The 21,066-nt window shown below is 37.6% G+C and overlaps 1 protein-coding gene across 1 annotated transcript in view; it reads right to left on the bottom strand.

Moving 5' to 3' along the window:
• LOC145676512 (SLIT-ROBO Rho GTPase-activating protein 1-like) overlaps positions 1–21,066 on the bottom strand; it is a 251,693-nt gene that overhangs the window by 209,021 nt on the left and 21,606 nt on the right. The window lies entirely within an intron of this gene.

Here is a 21,066-nt window from a genome sequence, read left to right as displayed (position 1 = left end):
GATACAACCAAATGCTTTAACCTGTTTGTCCTATTATTCTCAACAATAAGGATACCGAAATCCCTGGCCATCTATTTGGTGCTTTTTCCTTTCATACAATAACATTACATTCTGTTAAGCATTTCTCTCGTCTTTTAAGCATATAATTCCAAACATTTTAATTATACTGTACAGGGTGGCCCAAAAGGAGGTATAAATCCCTGCCTTGATCAAGTATAACATTATTCTAGTTTATGGGTTTTAATTGCTTCGGCTCTTCCGAGCTTAAGATGTAAATAAGAACACATTAAGAATAAATAATAAAGGAACTAAGTCTACTTGATGGTTAACAATATAAGAAATGATATAAAATGCAATGAGCTGATCAGTACGGTACTGTATACCTACTTTTGGTCCTTTCTGTACCTTAATTAAAAGTCACATACTTCTACAAATGGATGTCGCTTAACATAAATCGCTATGTCCATACTCGGGTGCTCACCTCTCGGGAGTTTCAATCCGGCTCAAGCTCAATAATTAAGCGGGAAAAAGTGTGAGCACAATGTCGAGACAGGTTATAGCGAACTAGAGTCCCAGTCGAGCTTCAATATGATTAAAGAACGCAATCATGACGGAGTGCAAGTAGGAAGTCCCATTGAGAAAAGCGAGTCTGAGCCCTTAGTGAGTACCAGACCAATAAGGCTTAATGGACGCAAGTAGGTGAAGACAGGGCCGTGCCGTGGGGAGGCGAGCGGGGCGACGGCCCCGGGCGCCGAAGTAAGGGGGCGAAAACTTCGGGAGAAAAAAGGAAAAAAGATAGGAAAAATAGCTTGGAATATATGTATGGGGGCGCCGTCGTATACTCTCGCCCCGGGCGCTGATTTTCTACGGCGCGGCCCTGGATGAAGAAGCACGAACCCCAACTGTAATATCGTCTGGCCATTTCTGGTCTATGTATCAATACATTTCTACAAAAACATCTCTCTTTTACCCTATGGTGCAAAGTTATTTTCAAATTGAAAATTTCCCTCTGCCGTGGGAAACTCTCTTTCAAAAAGCATCACTGATTCGCTGGTAAACGTGTGAGCGTGTGTTTGATGCTGATGATTTTTTCCTCCCACCGAAATCCCCCCCCCCTGTCTCTTTCCACTTCCATGTCGCTGCGTCGTCCGTTCGTGGTCCAGAATTCATCTCTTCCATCTAAATTCACGCTGTGGCTTCATCGCCCGCTCTTCCACAGAGCAAAGGACACACGGGAACGGATGAATGCATGGAAGAGTATATGTTGAAAGAGCGGTCCGACTGTCACATATATTCTTTCTTTCCTTTTTTCATGTGAAGGGAAGTGAGTGACAATGTATTGTCGTACATTGATAATGTAATCAAGCATGTACATCACTCTTTTTTTCACGATCCCTCCGGGTTGGATGATACCGCACGGCCGGTCGGTTTTATGTACTACATACTAAAACAGTGTTATGATAAAGATGTGGGGAAGAGGTGGAAAGAGGACGTTGTTCCTAATAATCTGAGTTACAAAATGAATATTTATAGAACTAGTTTCTCAAAAAGAGTATAAATACCAGTATAACAAAAAATTTGGGGTAGGAAACTATAATTTGTTATAGTGAAATAAGTCAATTCTCATCACTGTTGTTATATCAACTGCAGCATTTACGTAAAAAACTATAAAGAGAAAATTACGATATGCATAATGTTGAAAAAGGTATTACTCGTTATTTTTCGGCATGCCAAATTTTTACATTGTAAACTGTGTTCTAGACTATTATGTTTGAAAAAAAGGTGTTTGTGTTTTTTTCGAACACTTCCAGATACAAAAAAAAAAAAAAAAAAAAAAAGTTCAAAATGATCAACAACTACCGCAGAGATTCTGCACATGAGTTCGTGACAGAATAAAACCTTGAAGTGCCATGTGCGCTTAGCAGATACCCAAAGCATATTTAATGGAATAGTGTTCATTTGAATGCTTTGTTTAAATCTCTATCCTCTTCGATCGATAGCATACATGACTACTGTATTATCTGAATAGTAAGATACTGTATTAAGTACAATATTTATGTTAAAAAGCAGGATGTATTTGATGTTTAAGTTAAATATAGGCAAAAATGCAAAATTTCCGCTCGTTATACTCAAAATTAACTCGACGCGGAGATCGATTTACACAGTATGCATGTGAAATATTTCCTTACATAGACGTTTGGTTCCGAGTTATGTACCATCGAAGTTGGAGTTTTGACTTGGAGCTGTATAACGTACACGATTATACAACTAATTGGATTTTCACTGTGCTTGATATGGAGCTAAATCTTAAATTGTTTAGAATGCATATGAAATATTTCCTTACAAAGAGGTTTGGTTCCCGAGTTATATATAATCGAAGTTGGGGTTTTGATTTGGAGTTGTACAATGTACACGATCATGTAACGCTTGACTAAACTTGATATGAAGCTAAACCTTGAATTGTTTAATGTGATATATTTCCTTACATAGACTTTGGTTTCCGAGTTATGAACCATCGAAGTTGAGGTTTTGACTTGGAATTGTATAACGTACACGATCACATACTCATCCGACCCTGACCAAACTTGACATCCAGCTAAACCTTGAATTGTTTAGAATGCATGTGAAATATTTTCTTGGCCAAGCATATGGTTCCCAAGTTCTGGGCCATCAAATTGGTGTTTGAATTGATTGTATATATCGTGCACGATCCACACAACTCTGCCGATTCTGACCAAACTTCACATGGAGGCAGACTTTGACTTGCTTCGTAACTCATGAAATAGTTTCGTGTGCTCACATTTGGTTCCCAAGCTATGGATGAAATTGCGATTTTGATTCACGAGCGAAAACGAAATACACAAATCATTTGATGTTGACAAAACGTGTCACATAGCTAAACATTTTCCTGCACAAACCTTCGGTTCCCGAGTTATGGGGCCATTCAAGTTGGAATTCGGACTTAGTCAAATTTTCGCAGAGTTCATTATTTGCTACTTAAAATAAAAAGAACAAGGAACAAACCTGTCGAACGTTAATTTTAGCCATAACAAACTACCGATTGATTAACCATGTTGTAAATGCAGGGTGTACTTTGTATCTTATCTCTCAGATTTGTTAGATATTCCAGTGTAAATTGGTGTTCAGCTGAATCTGGAATTATGTCCATAAATAAATAAATAAATAAATATTAAAGATCAGATAAAAAAAAAACACATCAAGGATTATCTTCTGGCAACTGAGTTGCTATCCCCCCTCCCCCGAAGTATCCCAGGGTCTCAAAACTGAATAATTGGGAATGGCACTATTCACGGATGACTTAAGAGGCCTAATCACTGCGAAATTAAAATACCGCTAATTTTACAATAATTATGTGGTACATTCAAGAAAATAAAAGATAATCGAAACATGGAACAAGGGTGCGCTAGACAATATCATTTTGCATGAGGAACTGTTATCACGAGTCACTTATAATAGTAGCTTTCCATTTGGAACCATTTAGAAACGCGAAAATAAATGCCGATTTTCTAAATGGCTAGAAAATCGAAAGCAGATAAGTGAGTCGAGATAACGGTATCTCATGTAAAATAATATTGTCTAGCGAGCTCTTGTTCCATTTTTCGATTTTTTTAAATCTATTTGAAGATATCACATAATTACTGTAAAATTAACTGTATTTTAATTTCGCCGTAGTGGGGGCCTCTTTAACATAACTGTTAGAATCGTATACAGTTTTCTTTCACTTATTTTACTGAGATTGTAAAAAATAAAATAACAAATCAATCACTGCCTCGTTTTTCCTCGTCCAAAGTTGAAGGAGGGAAAAAAGGGGGGAGAGGAATTATAGAACTAAATGAAATAAACTCATTCTCTGAATTTTAACGATAATAACGTGTTGTTTAGAAAATTCCCACAGCAGACAGTTAAATCCTATTCTGTGCTAGTTGCGTGACTATTTTGATGCGAAAGAATCAAGCAACTAAAAGGTGCACACACTCCCGTTGATAAATCGTGAGAATACAGAATCCTGTGGAATTTAGCATTCCTGTTTATGCAGCTAGCATGCAGCGGGAGAGAGCATTTGCCATGTCTGTTTTAGCATAATATTATTGCATGATTGCAAGTTGCGTGATCTCCTGTTATAAATAAAACTGCAATTTTATCAGATTAATATTTTTTTTTAAAAGAAAAACAAATATTATTTAATTTCTAATGGAAAATTTGTATTTGTTAATTACGAAAATCCGCCAATTTCAATTACTATTTCAGCTTGCATCCTGCGGGACAAGCACATTTATAATAATAAAAACTTTCAAATTAAGAAAGAATATAAAGACATATTTTCTGTCTTAACATTAAAAAAATGTTTCGTTTCGAGAAGTAAGCAAAACTGACAAAGGAACATTTCAAGTTGATAATATCGTTTCTAATTAAAACGGTACATAGTTGCTAGATGAGTGAAACATATATACACACAAATCCAACTTTCTAGCTACAATGATCGATGACTCGAATCGAAAGTACAAAGACAAGAATACAGGGTGTCTCAAAAGTCCCCTGAAATACGGTAACTCTGTTATTATCAGAGTTACAACAAAATGTAAGAGGGAAAACTGTCTCCAAATATGATATTTTCAATCTAAAGTAAAAGATTTTTTAAAAAATCGAATGAGCCATTTAGGCTGTACACTCTTTATGCGCCCAATGTTAAATGAAAATGCAACGTTGTCATTTACCTGGACCCACAATATAAGTGAATGAAGTTAATTTACTGTTTGAAATAAGGGCTGGCCATCGACATGCTAGCGTAAAATACAAAAACTTCATTCACTTACGTTGTGGATTCAGGTAAATGGCAACATTGCATTTTCATTTAACATTGGACACATAAAGAGAATACAGCACAAACGGCTCATCCGATTAAAAATAATATATATTTCACTTTAGATTGAAAACATCATATTTGGAGTCGGTCTACCCTTTTACATTTTGTTGTAACTCTAATAAAAACTGCGCGGTGGCTCAGTGGTAGAGCGTTCACCTCAGGTACTTGGGGTCCGTGGTTCGATCCCAGATCGCGCCGTGTGGACTTTGTGATGGACAAACACCGTGCTCGTGGGTTTTCTCGGGGTTCTCCCGTTTCCTCCCTCTTTCTTCATTCCACAATTTCACTCATTTCTCATTATCACCGTCTTCTTTAGCCTAACCGGCATAAGCGTGGGACGTTAAACTTAAAGATTTCATTTCATTTCTAATGAAAACTGAGTTACCCTGTATCAGAGGACTTTTGAGACACTCTGTATATTGTTTATTACCAGTGTATAGACAGTAAAAGTTAACGCAAATATTTTGAAAACTATTACAGAAATCAAACTGAAAGTTTCATAATATTATTGGTGTATCAGAAATATAGTGTAATCACAATCATTCAATATAAAATCTCACATAGTGTTGTCAACTTCATTTATGACCAGAAATATTCAGATATAAATTTATTATGGCTCCCTCGTGTGGCTGAATAGTTGTTATATGGTTACTGTCACTTTTGATTCCCGGCGGGAGCACATGTAGTTGTAATAGATCCACGTTTCGTATAACATTAATCTTGGAAAGAAACGTTAAAAGACAATGTCGATTACCAATAAACGATGCAATATTCCGTATAACAATACAGTTAGGTTTTATAAGGAAGATTCCGCTACATTTGTATAATTCAATAGTTGCGTATACTTTATATAACAAGAATATTTATGCCTTTTCTGGGCTTCATTTCATATTAATGTGATCTTGTAAAGCTATTAAATTATTCACAACTTAAATCGATATACAGTATTAAGTTTATATTGTGTAGTGTCGATTCGTATAAATCATTCATATCATTCCCACCGCCGTAGAGCAGATTTTTATTCTGCGGTACTTACATCAATACATCGCTGCAGCTTCAAAAAAATATCGAATATAATCTTGTGAAACTGTCAATCTATTATTTGTGCGAGCGCTGCTGGGTTCGATTCTCGGTGGGGACACGCGGTGGAAAAGGCGTAACAGCTTTTTCACCCCATCCAACCTGATAGTTTTTATCCATGGATTTTCCTTATTAACACTAGGCAAATGCTGGGATGGTACATAACATACAGGTCTCAGGCCGGTTTCTTCCTTCCCCGTCCCTGGGCAGTCTGCTCCCCTAGGGACGTCATCCTTCACACGTGACGGGCTTAAGTGCATAGATCCCAGTAATGCCAAGCAATATGTATAAATAAATAAATAATTATTACTATAACCGTGTCGGCTTATCTGCATATAGGTCTAATTGTAAATATTCTCTTATCTCAACAAATGGTTAATAGTCCGCATTTTCCCTGTATCTCCGACCTCTCTGACTTATTACCTCTAAAACTTTAGATTTGTTCACTTCTTTCATTCATCTAACGAGCATGCAGTTTGAAATTTGTAAGTTTACCCTTCCACAGTTATGCAAGTTAGGCTAAAGAAGACTATGATGATGCGAAATGAATGGAATGGCGGAATAAAGTGGGATGAAACGGGAGAATTCCGAGAAAACCCACCCACATGGTGTTTGTCCACCACAAAGTTCGCTTGGCATGACCTGGGATCGAACCTGGGTCCCGATGCACCAGAGTTGAACACTCTACTACTGAGCCATCGCGAATCCAAAAGGAAAATTTTATGCGTATCCAAATGGGGAAGGAGATAGAAATATGCTTCCCTGTGATATAGGCAACCCAAACAGCTCAAACATGTTTCGGGTTGCATACCGCTCAGTTAATTACTACACTGTTTTACATATGCTTCCTATGTGAAGAATGTATACTTCTTTTTTTCCTAGTATCCCACAATTTCTAAAGTTTGGCTGACATCCTCATTTGGTTGTTTCTTGTTCGAGTTTAACATTCCTTTTCAGAACCGAGGCTGTATGAAGCGTGAACTCGAATTTTAATACACTCCCATCCAGGAGTGCAACCAGAATTTTTTGTTGCGGGGTCCAATATTACAAGCCACTATGTGTATGTAGTATTGAACAGGTATTATTCTGCACCCGAAAAGACGATAAGTAATTCTAAAATACTTCCAGAGGGAAAAAATGAAAACAAACTTAAGATTGTTTCCAAAAGAGAAAGAATACAGATTAAGTGTATGATCAAAATTTTATGCTAAATCAATCATTTCTCTGCTAAAAAAAAAAAAAAAAAGTGCACAAATGTATGTGTGTCACGAAGTTTTGGTAGGGTCCGGTTTCGGTGGACCCCCTTTGGGTGCACCCCTGCTCCCACCGGAAATCGAACAAGCGACTACATGCAAGAAAGGCGCGCGCGTTAGGCGCTAAACCAACGGAGAGGACTAAAATCCTCATGCTGACGTAACATAACTTGGGATATGAACATATTTCTAGTGTATTCTACTGTATGTAATGGATAGAACACCTTAAAGTATTTTAATATTCTTAAAGGATTATGTTAGGGTGAATATCCCAGAAATATGACTACATAAGATAGAAAAGATGGAGAGACAGAAAATAGCTTTTACCTGGAGACGACGAGGAAGTGGTCGATTTTCGTTTAGTGTGCGCCACTTTGCAAATGTTTAATTTCGATATTAGCTTTAGTACATAAACTAACGTACTCCACATACTAAATCCACACACATATACACACACAACACACGCACTCACGACAACACGACCACTCACGAGCCTCAGTCCGTACGCACTGCACTCTTAGCAGCGCTAATACATTTGAAAAAGAAAGAAAAATAAGTATGTAACAGCAGACGATCAATTCCACCCACACTTCTTTTAAGGACAAGGGGGAAAAAAGTTCTTGTGCGACTGGTGTGAAGACAGGAGTTCTACTCACACCGAAATCCAGCCCAAGTGGTTCACAAGGAATTCCCACTGACATATGTAAACATTTAAAGAAGCTCCCATTTTTTTTTTACAAACATAACAATAGAGCAACAATAAGAAAAAGCATATATAGTGGTGTCGTAAATTTTGTTGTACTTCTCTCTCGTTAAAATATTACTTTATAACGAACCTAATTCTCAAGCCTCAACTCCAATTGTTACGAGAACCAACCAACTTATTTTATTTATACCTGTCTTTCATATTTAAGTTGTTAAAAAAGAAAAGATTCATCACGGTATAGCTGCTTTATTTTACTTATTTCTTTTTTGTGCCTAATTTTCTCTTAAAGCTCCTCACAACGCACACAAACACACATATACACAATCACATATTATCCTAATCGTTTGTCTAAAGAATTCTTTACATATTGTTGAGAGCATACTTGCATCTCTCTCTCTCTCTCTCTCTTTTTTTTTTTTTTTTTTTTTTTTTAACAAGTCACTCCTTTTTACAAGTGGGTTGATAGCGAGATGATAAGTTAAGTTACAGTACTTTGCAAGAGTACCAACAACTTCAACTTGATTTGTAAATAAATACAATTATGTACTCCTTACACTTTGATTTATTACTTCCTAATGTCATGATTATTTTTTTTCTTTTAATGGGAAAGGCTCAACATTTGTAATCTTGTGAGAAAAGTAATCGTAATTTAAAAATAGCACATTCACATTTCGACTTACAGCAACGAATTATGTTAAGACATAACCTACTTACACTACTTTTTAAAATAAAATCAATTAGTAACACTTAGAACTGTGTCAACTACTTGTCATGTATTTGTGTATTTTGTATGCAGCGAAGATTTTTAGAACAAGAAAAGGTAATGTCACAATTAGTTTCTTAATGTACTATTCTGATATTTATCTGACTTAATTAGGGAACATGGCCTCTCACATATAGAAATCCTCGGACATGCCGTTAATACATGTGATATAAGGTTCCAGTAGAGCACAGAATTTTCGGTGCGACCCATCATCACGGACAAATGGAGGACTACTTGAATTAAGGGACCGCGGTGACTCAGTGGTAGAGCGTTCACCTCTGGTGCGTGGGGTCCATGGTTCAATCCTGCTCAAGCCAACTGAACTTGATGGTAGACAAACACCATGTGTGTGGGTTTTCTCGAGGTTCTCCCATTTCCTCCTACTTTCTTCATTCCACCATTTCATTTATTTCTAATCATCACCGCCCCCTTTAACCCACCCGGCATAACCACGGCGGGACGTAAAACTGAAAAATTTCATTTCATTTTCAGTTTTGAATTAATTAATTGACTTCTTGTAGTTTTAACGCTTCTTTTAGCACCGAAGTTATGTAAGACTTAAATCTAAAGATTCATAATGGATACGAACATGAGCTCTCAACGGAAATCAAACCCGAGTCCCTTGTGCGAAAAGCATGAGCCGTACAACCACGTAGTAGCAATGATTAACGACATTAGAAGCCGATGCAAGATTCAGCAGGGAATTTAACAATATTCCGAAATTTGTCGTATAGTTTCCTGACCCTTTATGAAGTCCAAATACTTTATGCAGAAGGAATCGTATTATTATTGACACGTGCAAATGAATATCTGTATAAGGAAGTCATAATTATTAAGTTCTTGTATAGTTTGTACATAAACAAAACCGACTTTTCCCCTTCAAGGTCACGACCTAGGCAGTAACGTTACTCAAAAGGAGAGCACGTCAATCTTCTTGTACCACCTGGTCACAACGCCTGGTCACAATGTTATTGATAACCTGTACGTAGCCCCAATAGTCTTTTAACTGACTACTGATAAGAACTGACTTAATACTGCTGATAAGAAAGGTTGGTTTAGTTTGTTGACTACTATATACGTAATATCCCCAGTCCTAATTCTTAACTTATCCCTCCACACGGGCCGGATTAAGAACTTCACAGAGGCAATAAGCATTTAAAAGATTTTGGTGCTCCCAAATATGAACGGTTTCGGGGAACATAAAATAGTATGTCACATTTTCTAACTTTCGAGTAAAGAGGAAAAGAAGATTCAACATTCCCCTGCCATTCAATGTAATGGCACATACTAAACAAGCTTCTGCTGCCATCTGCTGGTACATTTCCGAAGTTACAATACCTACATACTGTTCTGTAGTTCAATCCCAACTTATTCTGCCTAATAAGTCAATTTCACTGGTAGCGGCGCTTACCATTATGTTCCCCCGAGCCCCTCATATATGTGATACATGATATAAACAATAATAGGCCATAAATTATTTATCGAAATTAAAAATTACAGTAAGATTTAAAAAAATAATGTTTATTTTTGTGTACTTACACTACATCTATGTTTAAAAAGGTTTTTCCTATTTTTTTTAAATACATAATCATTCATCAGATTCTCAATTATTACTATTATTAATCACTACCTCTCTCATTACTATTAATATTATTATTTTTACTTCCGCCAAGGTGGTTATGTTGCTGACGGAGTGTGTTTTTCTTTCTTTCTGGAGTAGGGGAAGGGCATGGTGGCACAGTGGTAGAGCGCTTACTTCTGGTGTGTGAGGTCCCTGATTCGACCCCCGTCCAAGCATATTTGCGGAGGACAACATCGTGTCCGTGGGTTTTCTTGGGTACTCCCACTTTCTCATTCCATCAATTCTACCATCATCATTCACTTACCTTAATCATCCGCCTCCCTTAGCCTGATTGTGGGACGTTACACTCAAAGAGTTTTGTTTCTTACTTTTTCTCACTGACGCTCTACAGAAAGTATACAAATTCCACAGGCTGTATGCAAAGTTTCCTCTGCTTTTATTTAGGCTATGTAGAGAGATTTTTCTTCGATTTCATGACCCTTGACGGAGGTCTAACCTCTCTGAGCTGTCTTGTTATTATTGCATATATCTGTATGTAATCATTAGAGACCGGATGTTAGGCAAAAATGCCTATTCTTTAATATGAAATATATGATCAAAAATAGCGTTTTAACGTTTATGTGGGTAGTTACAGTTTAAATTTAAGTCAATTTTATTTTGCCTATTTTGACCATTCCTGTCTATTCTAATTGCTTTAGTGAGTAATGTTGCCTATTCTATGCATTTTCTTCAAAATGAGACTTTTCTGGAGGAAATATATAATTTAGTATTTCAAGAAAGGATTCTGAATCTTCCGAGAAATATAAGACGTCGTAAAACTTTGGACTGCCCATGTCTACTGATAAAGTACTGTAAAACTGGACTGTGTGTGCGCTGATAAAATGTAAAATATTTGGACTGTTATGTGTAGTGATAAAGTGTTGTAGAGAATATATTTATCAAATATACATGGAATACATGTCAAACTTAGTTTTTATATGTGTACAGTATATATGGGGACCAATATATATACAGTAAAAGAAGATATTAACAAACAGGTATGTTTGATGTTCTTTGTGCATTATCTATGACTTGAGTTTACTTTTTAATTGTATTGTGTATTTATGAGCATTACTTCGAGTTACATGTTAGTGCCTATTTTACTGCCTATTTTTAAAATTTTAAGTGCCTATTTGCCTGCCTATTTTCCGGTTTTTAATGCCTAAACATCCGGTCTCTAGTAATCATTTAATGTGACGACCCTTTTGCGGATCCTGGTTCAGCTGCACCAATTGCAGTACTGTACCATCTGACCCATTTCCCATGGTAAATTCGGTTATGGAAAATTTATGTCATGCCCCTTCTCTTGATCCCTGAATACGTGGTTACTTTCTTTACGGGTCGGACCCTAACCTGTTGCACTGGTCAAATGGTTAAGTAACTGGGCTAGAAGTGTGGGTTCAATACGACAAGATTCTTTGCACTGTATATTAAGAGGCCTCATCCCAGCGAAATTAAAATACCAATAATTTTACAGTAATTGTGTGATATCTTCAAATAGATAAGAGATAATTGAAATTTGGAACAAGAGCGCCATACACAATATTATTTTGCTTGAGGTACCGTTATCACAAGTCACCTAAGTGGCTTTCCGTTTGCAGGCATTTAGAAACGTGGAAGTAAATGCCGATTTTCAAAATGGCTCGGAATCGAAAGCAGATAAGTGAGTCGTAATAACGGTGTCTCATGTAAAATGATATTGTCTAGGGCGCTCTTGTTCCACATTTCGATTTTTCTTTTTTTATCTATTTGAAGATATCACATAATTACTGTAAAATTAGCGGTATTTTAATTTCGCTGGGATGAGGCCTCTTAACTGATCTAAGCCAAGCAGTGCTAGTTTAACAAACAAGGCATCAAAGTCTAAGAGAAAGGCGTTAACACTTTCGCACTTTCACAGCTTGATCTCCTTCTCAACAGCCTTCTTTGAGTGAAAGAGTGAAAGACACGTTTCCTGTTGAGTTGTTAGATAAATATAAAATAATAATAAAAGAACAAAGAAGAGGATAGAAACACTGATGAGTCTCATGGCCCCTTAACCTTGAACCTTCATTTACTTTTTGTTGACGCCCCCTCACCTCCTCAAAGCAGCACTTTTCACACATGTAGTACTGAGTGGTTTTAATTCTGCTTACATGCTCTTATGTATTTAACAAACTCTGCACTACTTCAATGTTCACATAAGAGCAACGCATGCAACGTTCTCAACCGAATGCTTCTTGTTTTCCACAAAAATACGTATTTTAAAAAGAAAAATTACACGTTTTTTTTTCTTCTTCTCAAAAGGCAATGAAAAAAGAAACAGTGTATACAGTTACATCAACGCCTTATACAAGAATTATGTTTTAGCGAACAAGCTACGGATTATTATTATTTTTTATTTTTTTTTTTTTTAGAAAGAAGACCTTTTGTAAGTAATGTAATTTTGTAGACACTGAAAAAAAATATTAAAAGCTAAGGATGTGCTTAAAAATGAGGTCATTGAAGGCAACGCTTGTATTTAAGTTAAAATTTTGTGAGAAACCTCGGTCCTTGTACCCAAAACTAATATCAAAAGAATGTGTCAACGCTTAACAAGTAACCTATTTTTTCTATTATACATTGATGATTAAGAAGTAAATGCAGAGAAAACTAAATACATGGAAGTGCGTCGGGACCGGAATACAGCAAATTATGGATGCGTTAAAATATTAAATAATACTTTTGATAAAGTGGATAGATTCAAGTATCTAGGATCAATATTAACAGAGGAAAATCATATTCACGGAGAAATCAAATGTCGACTAAAGCAGGGAATTCGTGTTACTATTCGGTTCAAAATCTCTTGTCGTCGCGAATTCTGTCGAGGAATTTGAAGCTTAAAATATACAAAACGATAATCATGCCTCTTGTTCTGTATGGTTGCGAAACATGGTCACTTACTCTGAGGGAAGAACACAGACTGAAAGTATTTGAGAACAAGATCCTGAGACGAATATTCGGACCCAAGAGAAACGGGAATGGGGAATGGCGGAAACTTCATAACGAGGAACTACATAATTTATATGGTTTACCCAACATTATTAGGGTCGTCAAGTCTAGGAGGCTTAGGCGGGCGAGTCATGTAGCTAGAATGGAAGAAAGTAGAAACCCTTTCAAAGTCTTGACTGGAAGACCAATCGGAAAACAACCATTAGGAAGACCTAGGCGCAGATGGGAGGACAATATTAAGATGGATCTCGCAGAGATTGGAATACAAAGTAGAAACTGGATGCAGTTAGCTAAGGATAGAAGTCAGTGGAGAGCTTTTATGAACGCGGCATTGAACCTCCGGGTTCCATAGGCCATAGAGTTAGTTTAGTTAGTTAGTTATACATTGATGATTAATTTCCCATAGTTGAAAAGCTCAATGAAACTTTTTCTTTCTTTTGGTGTAGTGTTCTTTCGATCTTACATTTTTACCTTGTCTCTTGTCTCTTGTTCGAAGTTAAAGCAAAAACTAATAATTAGTTTTGTTCAAAGGCGCAACATTCGTCTTGTGACTATAATGAGTCACAACATAGACAACAGTGATGTCAACCGGCTCAGCTTGAGCCCTGAGTCACCAGCTCAGTTCGAGCTCCGGCTCGGATCGGTTCAATTGAGCCAACAGCTGAGGCCGGCTCGATTGGAATAAGTCATTGGTTCGGTTCGGCTTGGCACAGGTGAGCCATCGGCTCGAGCCAGCTCGGTTGCGATGAGCCTTTGATTTGGTTTGGCTCAGCTCAGGTGAGCCATTGGCTCGGTGGGGGAAGCTGTTGTTTCGGTTCACTTTTCGGTTCGGCTCGGTGGTGACTGATGCCGCTCGAGCCGATGACAACACTAAAATACACAACATTTCATTAGAATTCAAAGATAGAGATTTATCGATATGACGGGTGGCCCACGAGGCAAGAGTTGAGGTGTCTTGTTCTCGAAAAGATGTGAAAATGTCTCGTCTTGTAAAATGTGTAAATTTCTACTGAATAGAGCTGTGTTCCGTCATGAAAATTCAGTTTTGTTTCGTTTCATTACCATACCTAACGTGAGTACTGTGTCTGTAGGTTATTTCGAATCTGGAACATTGGGACGTATTCACAAATTCTACAGGGTAACTTACGAAAAACTATTTATAGACATCCAGAAATATATTATGGAAGTTCTTGTTATGTAAGAACATTTAAAGGATAATCAAACGTTTTTTAAGGAATGCTTATGGATTCTTGTAGTACACTAAAAATAACATTTCTAGACACCAAACAAGTCTTGTATTATTGTGTTTGAGAGACTAATAAATGTTTAGCACGCAAATGGAAACCGAACCCAAGACTATGTACCTCATACGTAAATGTGCTAATTTCTCAGCAACATGAAACATTCTAGTCTTTCCTAAATTCGATATGGAGTTACCTGAGTTCGAATTTACATGGTCTTCTTTCTTACCTTAACCATAGGTTTGTTGAGCGACATGGAAATTTTTAAACTTTTCTCTCTCTTGGGAGAGCTATTTTATACTTTGATAAGGTCTCTCTTCGTAACTGCGTCTAGATATCCTTGGTCTTCATCTTCCTGGTTTTCCTTCTGTCTTTCCCTCTATCAACACGGTGATCCAAACCGAATGCCGAATAAGATTGCCATCGGTACATTAAATCATATATTTACCTGAGCCGGAAAAAAAATATATTACGATATCTTAGTTGAAACACGTATAGGAAAATATGTCGCATATTTTGGTTTGAGGTAGTCTATTCGTATACTATAATCGATTCTTGCTCTTTTCATCTTTTAAATTGAGGGTCTCTTTGGTGATCTCCCCCCCCCCCTTTCCCAAGGAACTGCGATCACATTTCACTTTTGTGCAGAATTATAGCGCCAAATTCATTTGCGCCGTAGCGCTTAATCAGTGCCGTGCCGTGGAAAATCATCGCCCGGGGCGAGAGTATACGACAGCACCCCCATACATATATTCCAAGTATTTTTTCCTATTTTCTCCCGATTTTTTCGCCCCATTACTTCGGCGTCCGGGGCCACGCCCCCCACAGCACGGCCCTGCGCTTAATGGGAAACAAGAGGATCAAAACCACAATTTAAGCATAAACACAAAACTGAAATAAAATTACGAATTTTTGTTTTCATATTACATAAAGAAACAATAGTCTACATAACAGAAATAGCAATAGCATGATTTTTCTAACTCCTGAAGTGTGTACTGGTTGCTTTCATGAAAGAAAATTCCTTCTTCTTTTCAATAAGGAAAGGGAGTAAATGACTGCTTCTGCAGAAGAAAGGAACATCAAAGAAGGATCAGACAATCAGTTTAGTAGATTGAAACAAAATGAAAGAAAATAATATAATTAATTCACTTTGTTTATCTTTGAATAAACATTTCAAACGTAACTTCCAATACTTCTGTCAGTTAAAGTGTGTTTATCATTTTTTTAAATTTCGTCTTTCCCGAAATAAAAAAAAAAAAAAAACAAGTACTTTTCTCTGATTCTGCACCGGCTCGTCGTTCCCCCTGTCAAAAGCAGTGATGGAACGTCGCGTGTAGGATACATCCTGTACGTAATAAGTGTCTCAGTGCAGTCCCCCTCACCAGTGCACAGTGGTCCAGAGACCCTCAAAACCTGGCCAAAATTACATGACGCAAATCTCGGAACTAGTAGTAGTGCTGGATAGGCATTGACCTTGGACAGTCATATCGACATGGGTGTTTCAAATAATAGCCTCCCGCAGTCTGTGACTGGCGTCCAATGTAAGAGGTTGCCTGTGCACGAAACAGCAGTTGTGTATCAGCTAGAGACAACAAAGTTGCCAGTGTTGTGTTATGTATGTCCTTCGTCAACTGAACAAGGGTGTAAGGATGTATTATATATGCAAAGCTTATACTTGCTGTTGGTGTGCGTAGATGTGTGATGTGATTGCAGTGTCCCGTTGGAATGAGCGTTAAAGGTAAGCGTAGCAAAGGAAACAAAAGTATACGTGTATTTTTGTGTTTCTAGACTTTTCTTTTGAGTGAAGCCAAGTGAAGCTCAGATGTTTCTCGTACATATGAGCCCAATATCCTCGGAATTAGACTCTACAAACAAACTTTGCTCCATTTTGCTCGGTTGTGTAAAATCGAGGGATGTTTGTGGGAAGCTGATAATAAACAAAAATTTACGAAGGGACTGAACAACAAAGGTAAACTGTCGTATATATGGAAATATGTTGTTCTAAAGCATTATGTCATGAGAAGTGTAAATCCGAAACCAGAAACATGCTAACAGGGTCAGTTTGTAGTTGAAGTAATGAAAATAAATGAAAGAAAGGGGCGGCCGGACCCTCTGGAAGGCAAATGTTTGACATTCATTCGTTTGCTATTGTCTCATAAACGAATAGAGATAATGAACAGTAACGTACCATGATCATAGATAATGTTAGTCGACACAAAGGAGATGGAAAAAGCACCTTCAGTATTGCCATCTGTAGATATTCAGTGTTGCTAGACTAAAGGTTTGCAAAGAAAGCTGGAGTAAGGTATTGAGTAGACAAATGAATCCAACGGCATTTCATAACAGAGTATATTATACGTCGAATGTGTCTTCTACTTTGCAAATAATGCTCTCATTGTGTTTGTAATAAAATAGTTGTGGCATAAAAGCTATTTAAACTAACTAAAAGCATGTACAATTGAAACGATTGGAAATTGAAACCCTAATGACGAGAAATTGTGCATGAAGGAGTAAATAGAAGACTATATGCGATGTCAGCACATACATTGCCATACAAATCACAATGACAGACCTCAGCAATACAACAACAGTGTGTTGTGTGTAACAAAGTTATGACAATCGTAATGTGACGAACAGTATAGGTCATTAATGCTGAATGGGCATTTTCTTTTCGTTTCTGACATGGCGTATCACATATCAAGACGAAAACTTGTCCACGTTTTACGAGCCACTGTAGGACGCAGGACCGCACAGCTGCACGAATTGTACAAACACAGGAGCCTGTGCTAGAAAGAATTCCAGCGAAATATAGTATGTCACTTCAGCTCATCACCAAATGGGGATGCGATGGTACTACTGGACACGCTGAATACAAACAAGTTGCACAAGAGGAGGGCTTTACAGACACTGACATTGTGTTCACGTCAATTGTACCAATTCAACTGTTCTATGAAAGGAAGTGATTACGAGTCGTAGTGTTGCAGAATCAGCGGCCATCATCCCCGAGATTCTGCCGGCCCATAAGGTTGCAGTTTAAGAAGGAAACAACTGAATTGATACGACAAGAATTTTAATGTATGCAGGGACAAATACAAGAACTGACGCCTAGCCAAATCACCATCGCAGGAAAGGTATTTGAGGTCACACACAGCCTGCATTTCACAATGGTTGACGGCAAAGTCTGTAACGCGATTACGCACACAAAATCAGCACAGACCTGCTATGTGTGTGGCGCAACGCCAAAGGAGATGAACACATTGACAAAGGGCCCTAAGCCAGTAAAACCTGACAATCTTGGCTTCGAACTGTCTCCTCTTCATACATGGATCCGTTTTATGGAGTGGCTGCTTCATGTTGTATACCGCTTGGATCTTCGAAGTTGGCAAATTCGTAAAGAACACAAACTGATCATGAAGAAGAAGCAAGCCGACACCCAGAAGGCCATGAAGGCCCAGTTAGGGCTGATCATCGATGAACCAAGGCAAGGCGGAAGCGGTACTTCAAATGACGGAAACATTGCCCGTCGTTTCTTTCAATATCCCGATAAGGTTGCATTCTTCGAACCGGGATCTTATCGAGAAGTGTGCTGTGTTGCTTCACGCCTTATCTTGTGGGCTGGAGATAGATCCACGTAAATTTGAAGCTTGGTCAAATGATATACTGGAACTGTACTTTCAACACTATTCGTGGTTCTACATGCCCACTTCAGTGCATAAAGTTCTTGTTCATGGATCCGCAATTATCAGTCATTGCATATTACCGATTGGGCAGATGTCCGAAGAGGCCCAGGAGGCCCGAAACAAGCATATCAAACAGTACAGGAAACATCATTCTCGTAAGTGCACACGAGGGGACACGTTGCGAGATATATTTCTGCGACTCCTGGTCACAAGTGATCCCAAAATCTCGACGCTTCGTGAACCCATGGCACAGAAGTATAGGAAAAAGCAACTCTCCAGCTGTACTCATGCTTTTGAAAGATATAGAGGCTCCGCACGCACAGCCTTCTGATGATCAGGCCGAATAACTGTGTTAAAGACTATTAACTGCCTATCTGCCACGTTGGTTATTGTTCTGAACAAAATACTTGTTTTGTATGTACTGTACAATGCAACACGGACTGAGGAGTGTGCACATTTTGCAACCAACGTGGTACATATTTCAGTTAGAAAATATATATTTGTTTACTTTATATATATATACGTCCATTTTATGTATTCATACATATATATATATATATATATATATATATATATATATATATATATATATATATATATATATATATATATTGCATGCTATTATACACATTTGGTGACTACATGTCTTATTTGTTTCCTAAATCCGCCATATTGCATCCGCCATATTGGATCCAAAATTTTGCATTTTTTTTCATTTGGATATCAGATTCGTATTCAGCGACCCCAAAAACCTTTATTTGCCCAATTTCAGCTCCATGGCTTGATTTTTTCTTTTTTTCTGTCCGCCATATTGGATCCGCCATTTTGAAGTTTTTAATTTAGATATCAGAATCGTACTCAGCGACCTCACAAACCTTTATCTGTCAAGTTTCATGGACATGGAACCACATCTTCCTATTTTGGCCACATTTTCAGGGTTTCTGGACCACTGTGCAGTGGTGTATTTAAGGGGAGCAGAAATTGTATTTACTATATTAAAGTAAATTAAACATCTTGCAGAATTTTCACGTTTCCAGGACACGCCCCCGAAACGAAATCGTAAAAACGCCACTGCCCATCACATTTAGATTTTGCACTTCCGGACTTCTTTAAAAATAAAGAAAATCTGTCTGACACATAGTCGACGTAAACTACGGGCGATGTGCGCTATAGGGTTTCAATTGGGTGATAAGAGAGCTCTCAATGAAAGGTTATGAATTACATAAAATTTCAGGAAATCGAGAAAGTTATTTATTACAAAAACACGCCGTGCTAAGGTATGCAGAAGGGGGTGGAGTTTTGAAGATGAAAGCCACTAAATGGTTTCTTTTTAAAAGCGATACGTGTCCGACGGGATGAGTAAACCTTAAGAGTACTACCGTATGTGGTCTACACATGCTACTTCTCGGCTCTACAAGTTGGCTACGTCTTAATACAAATAGTTCCCCAACTGCTTCACAATGCAGGATCAACATCGAAAAACATGTGCACATTGCAGGAATCGAACCCGGGACCAGGCACAAAAGGCATGCATATTAATCACTTTGGTGCACAGTAAACATTAACGGGATACGCATACTCTGTATTCTTCAAAACACCTAAACACACATAGAATCTTTACTCTTCTGATACTGCTGAATTATAGTATATATAGCACACCACCTGCGCACAGCAATGAAAAAAGGATATTTCTCCTAACGTTATTAGTTAAAAATACTCTACCTTTATTTCTTCTCAAATGCATAGCGGGTTTAATGATTTCTTGGTCTGTTAAACTGGTAATGAATATCCATTTTCTTTTTCTGCTACCACTAATAAACTCCTTTCATTTATTATTTAAAAGGGAAAAAAGGCACCGTTGTTCTAAAAGCAACTGGCTAATTGCATTGTCTTTCGTTCCTCCACAAGCTTTTGTTCTCCGGAAAGAAATGTTTTAGAAAATACTTCTTAATGACCGTGGCTAACAAAAATTTTACCACGTCCCCAACCAACACTGATTGCTACGTATATAGTCACATACAGAAGAGCTATTATCATTAAATTAAAACAGAATGTTTGCTCAAAGACCCATCACAAGGGACATATACATATATATAGGGTGTCCAATATACAACACAACCCGGAGTTTAGGATAGTACAACTTTTGAGCCTGAAACGATACACAAATAATGGTTTTACCAAACTGAAGCCTTGTTCACGTATATATTTTTAAACTAGGAAGTAACGATTGAAGTTTACTAGGAACCACACAATGTCGCCAGATGTAACCGAAGGTGTAAATCAATTTTTGTTTGCAAAACACGTAAATTGACTCATAACTCATATGTATGGATGTTCTGTCGTTAATTTTCAGTTACTTAGTTGGAGTAGCTTGGAAACTATGGATCAGAAAAAAAGATTTTTTCATTTCCACCGACAACTAATCAGATGGGGGCTCTCTTCAAGGAGGAACTAGAGAAATCGTAGTTTTCATAAATTAACACTCTGAATTGGCAACACTGCTAATGTTTCAGTGCATCAAAAGGTGTGTTAAGGATCTGTCTACATTATGCAATTCCTGAAAAGAACGAAAAACAAACTTTGAAATTATCATGATAAAACTTTTACTTACGTGCACCCGGCAACGCTGCAATTATCACGAAATGAGTTATCAGCTCTATAACAGATGCTGGGAGTGCCCCCTGTTTAGATTCAAACACTGGTTCATACGTTTCACCATGTTCGCAGCAACTTTACGAAGAGTAGAAGTGTTAATGTTCTCAATGGTATTGCGAATGTTCGTTTCCAGGTCTTGTATAGTTCGAGGATTGTTCTCGTTTACTTCTTTAAGTAGCCTATCTCCATTGAAATGAAAAGCAGTGTAGCTG

This window comes from Thermobia domestica, unplaced genomic scaffold, assembly GCF_964235325.1.
Source record: "Thermobia domestica unplaced genomic scaffold, izTheDome1.hap1.1 HAP1_SCAFFOLD_186, whole genome shotgun sequence".
NCBI classification, from domain to species: Eukaryota; Metazoa; Arthropoda; class Insecta; order Zygentoma; family Lepismatidae; genus Thermobia; species Thermobia domestica.
Note: the sequence above shows the minus strand (reverse complement) of the source record. Positions and strands in the feature narration are given on the sequence as shown.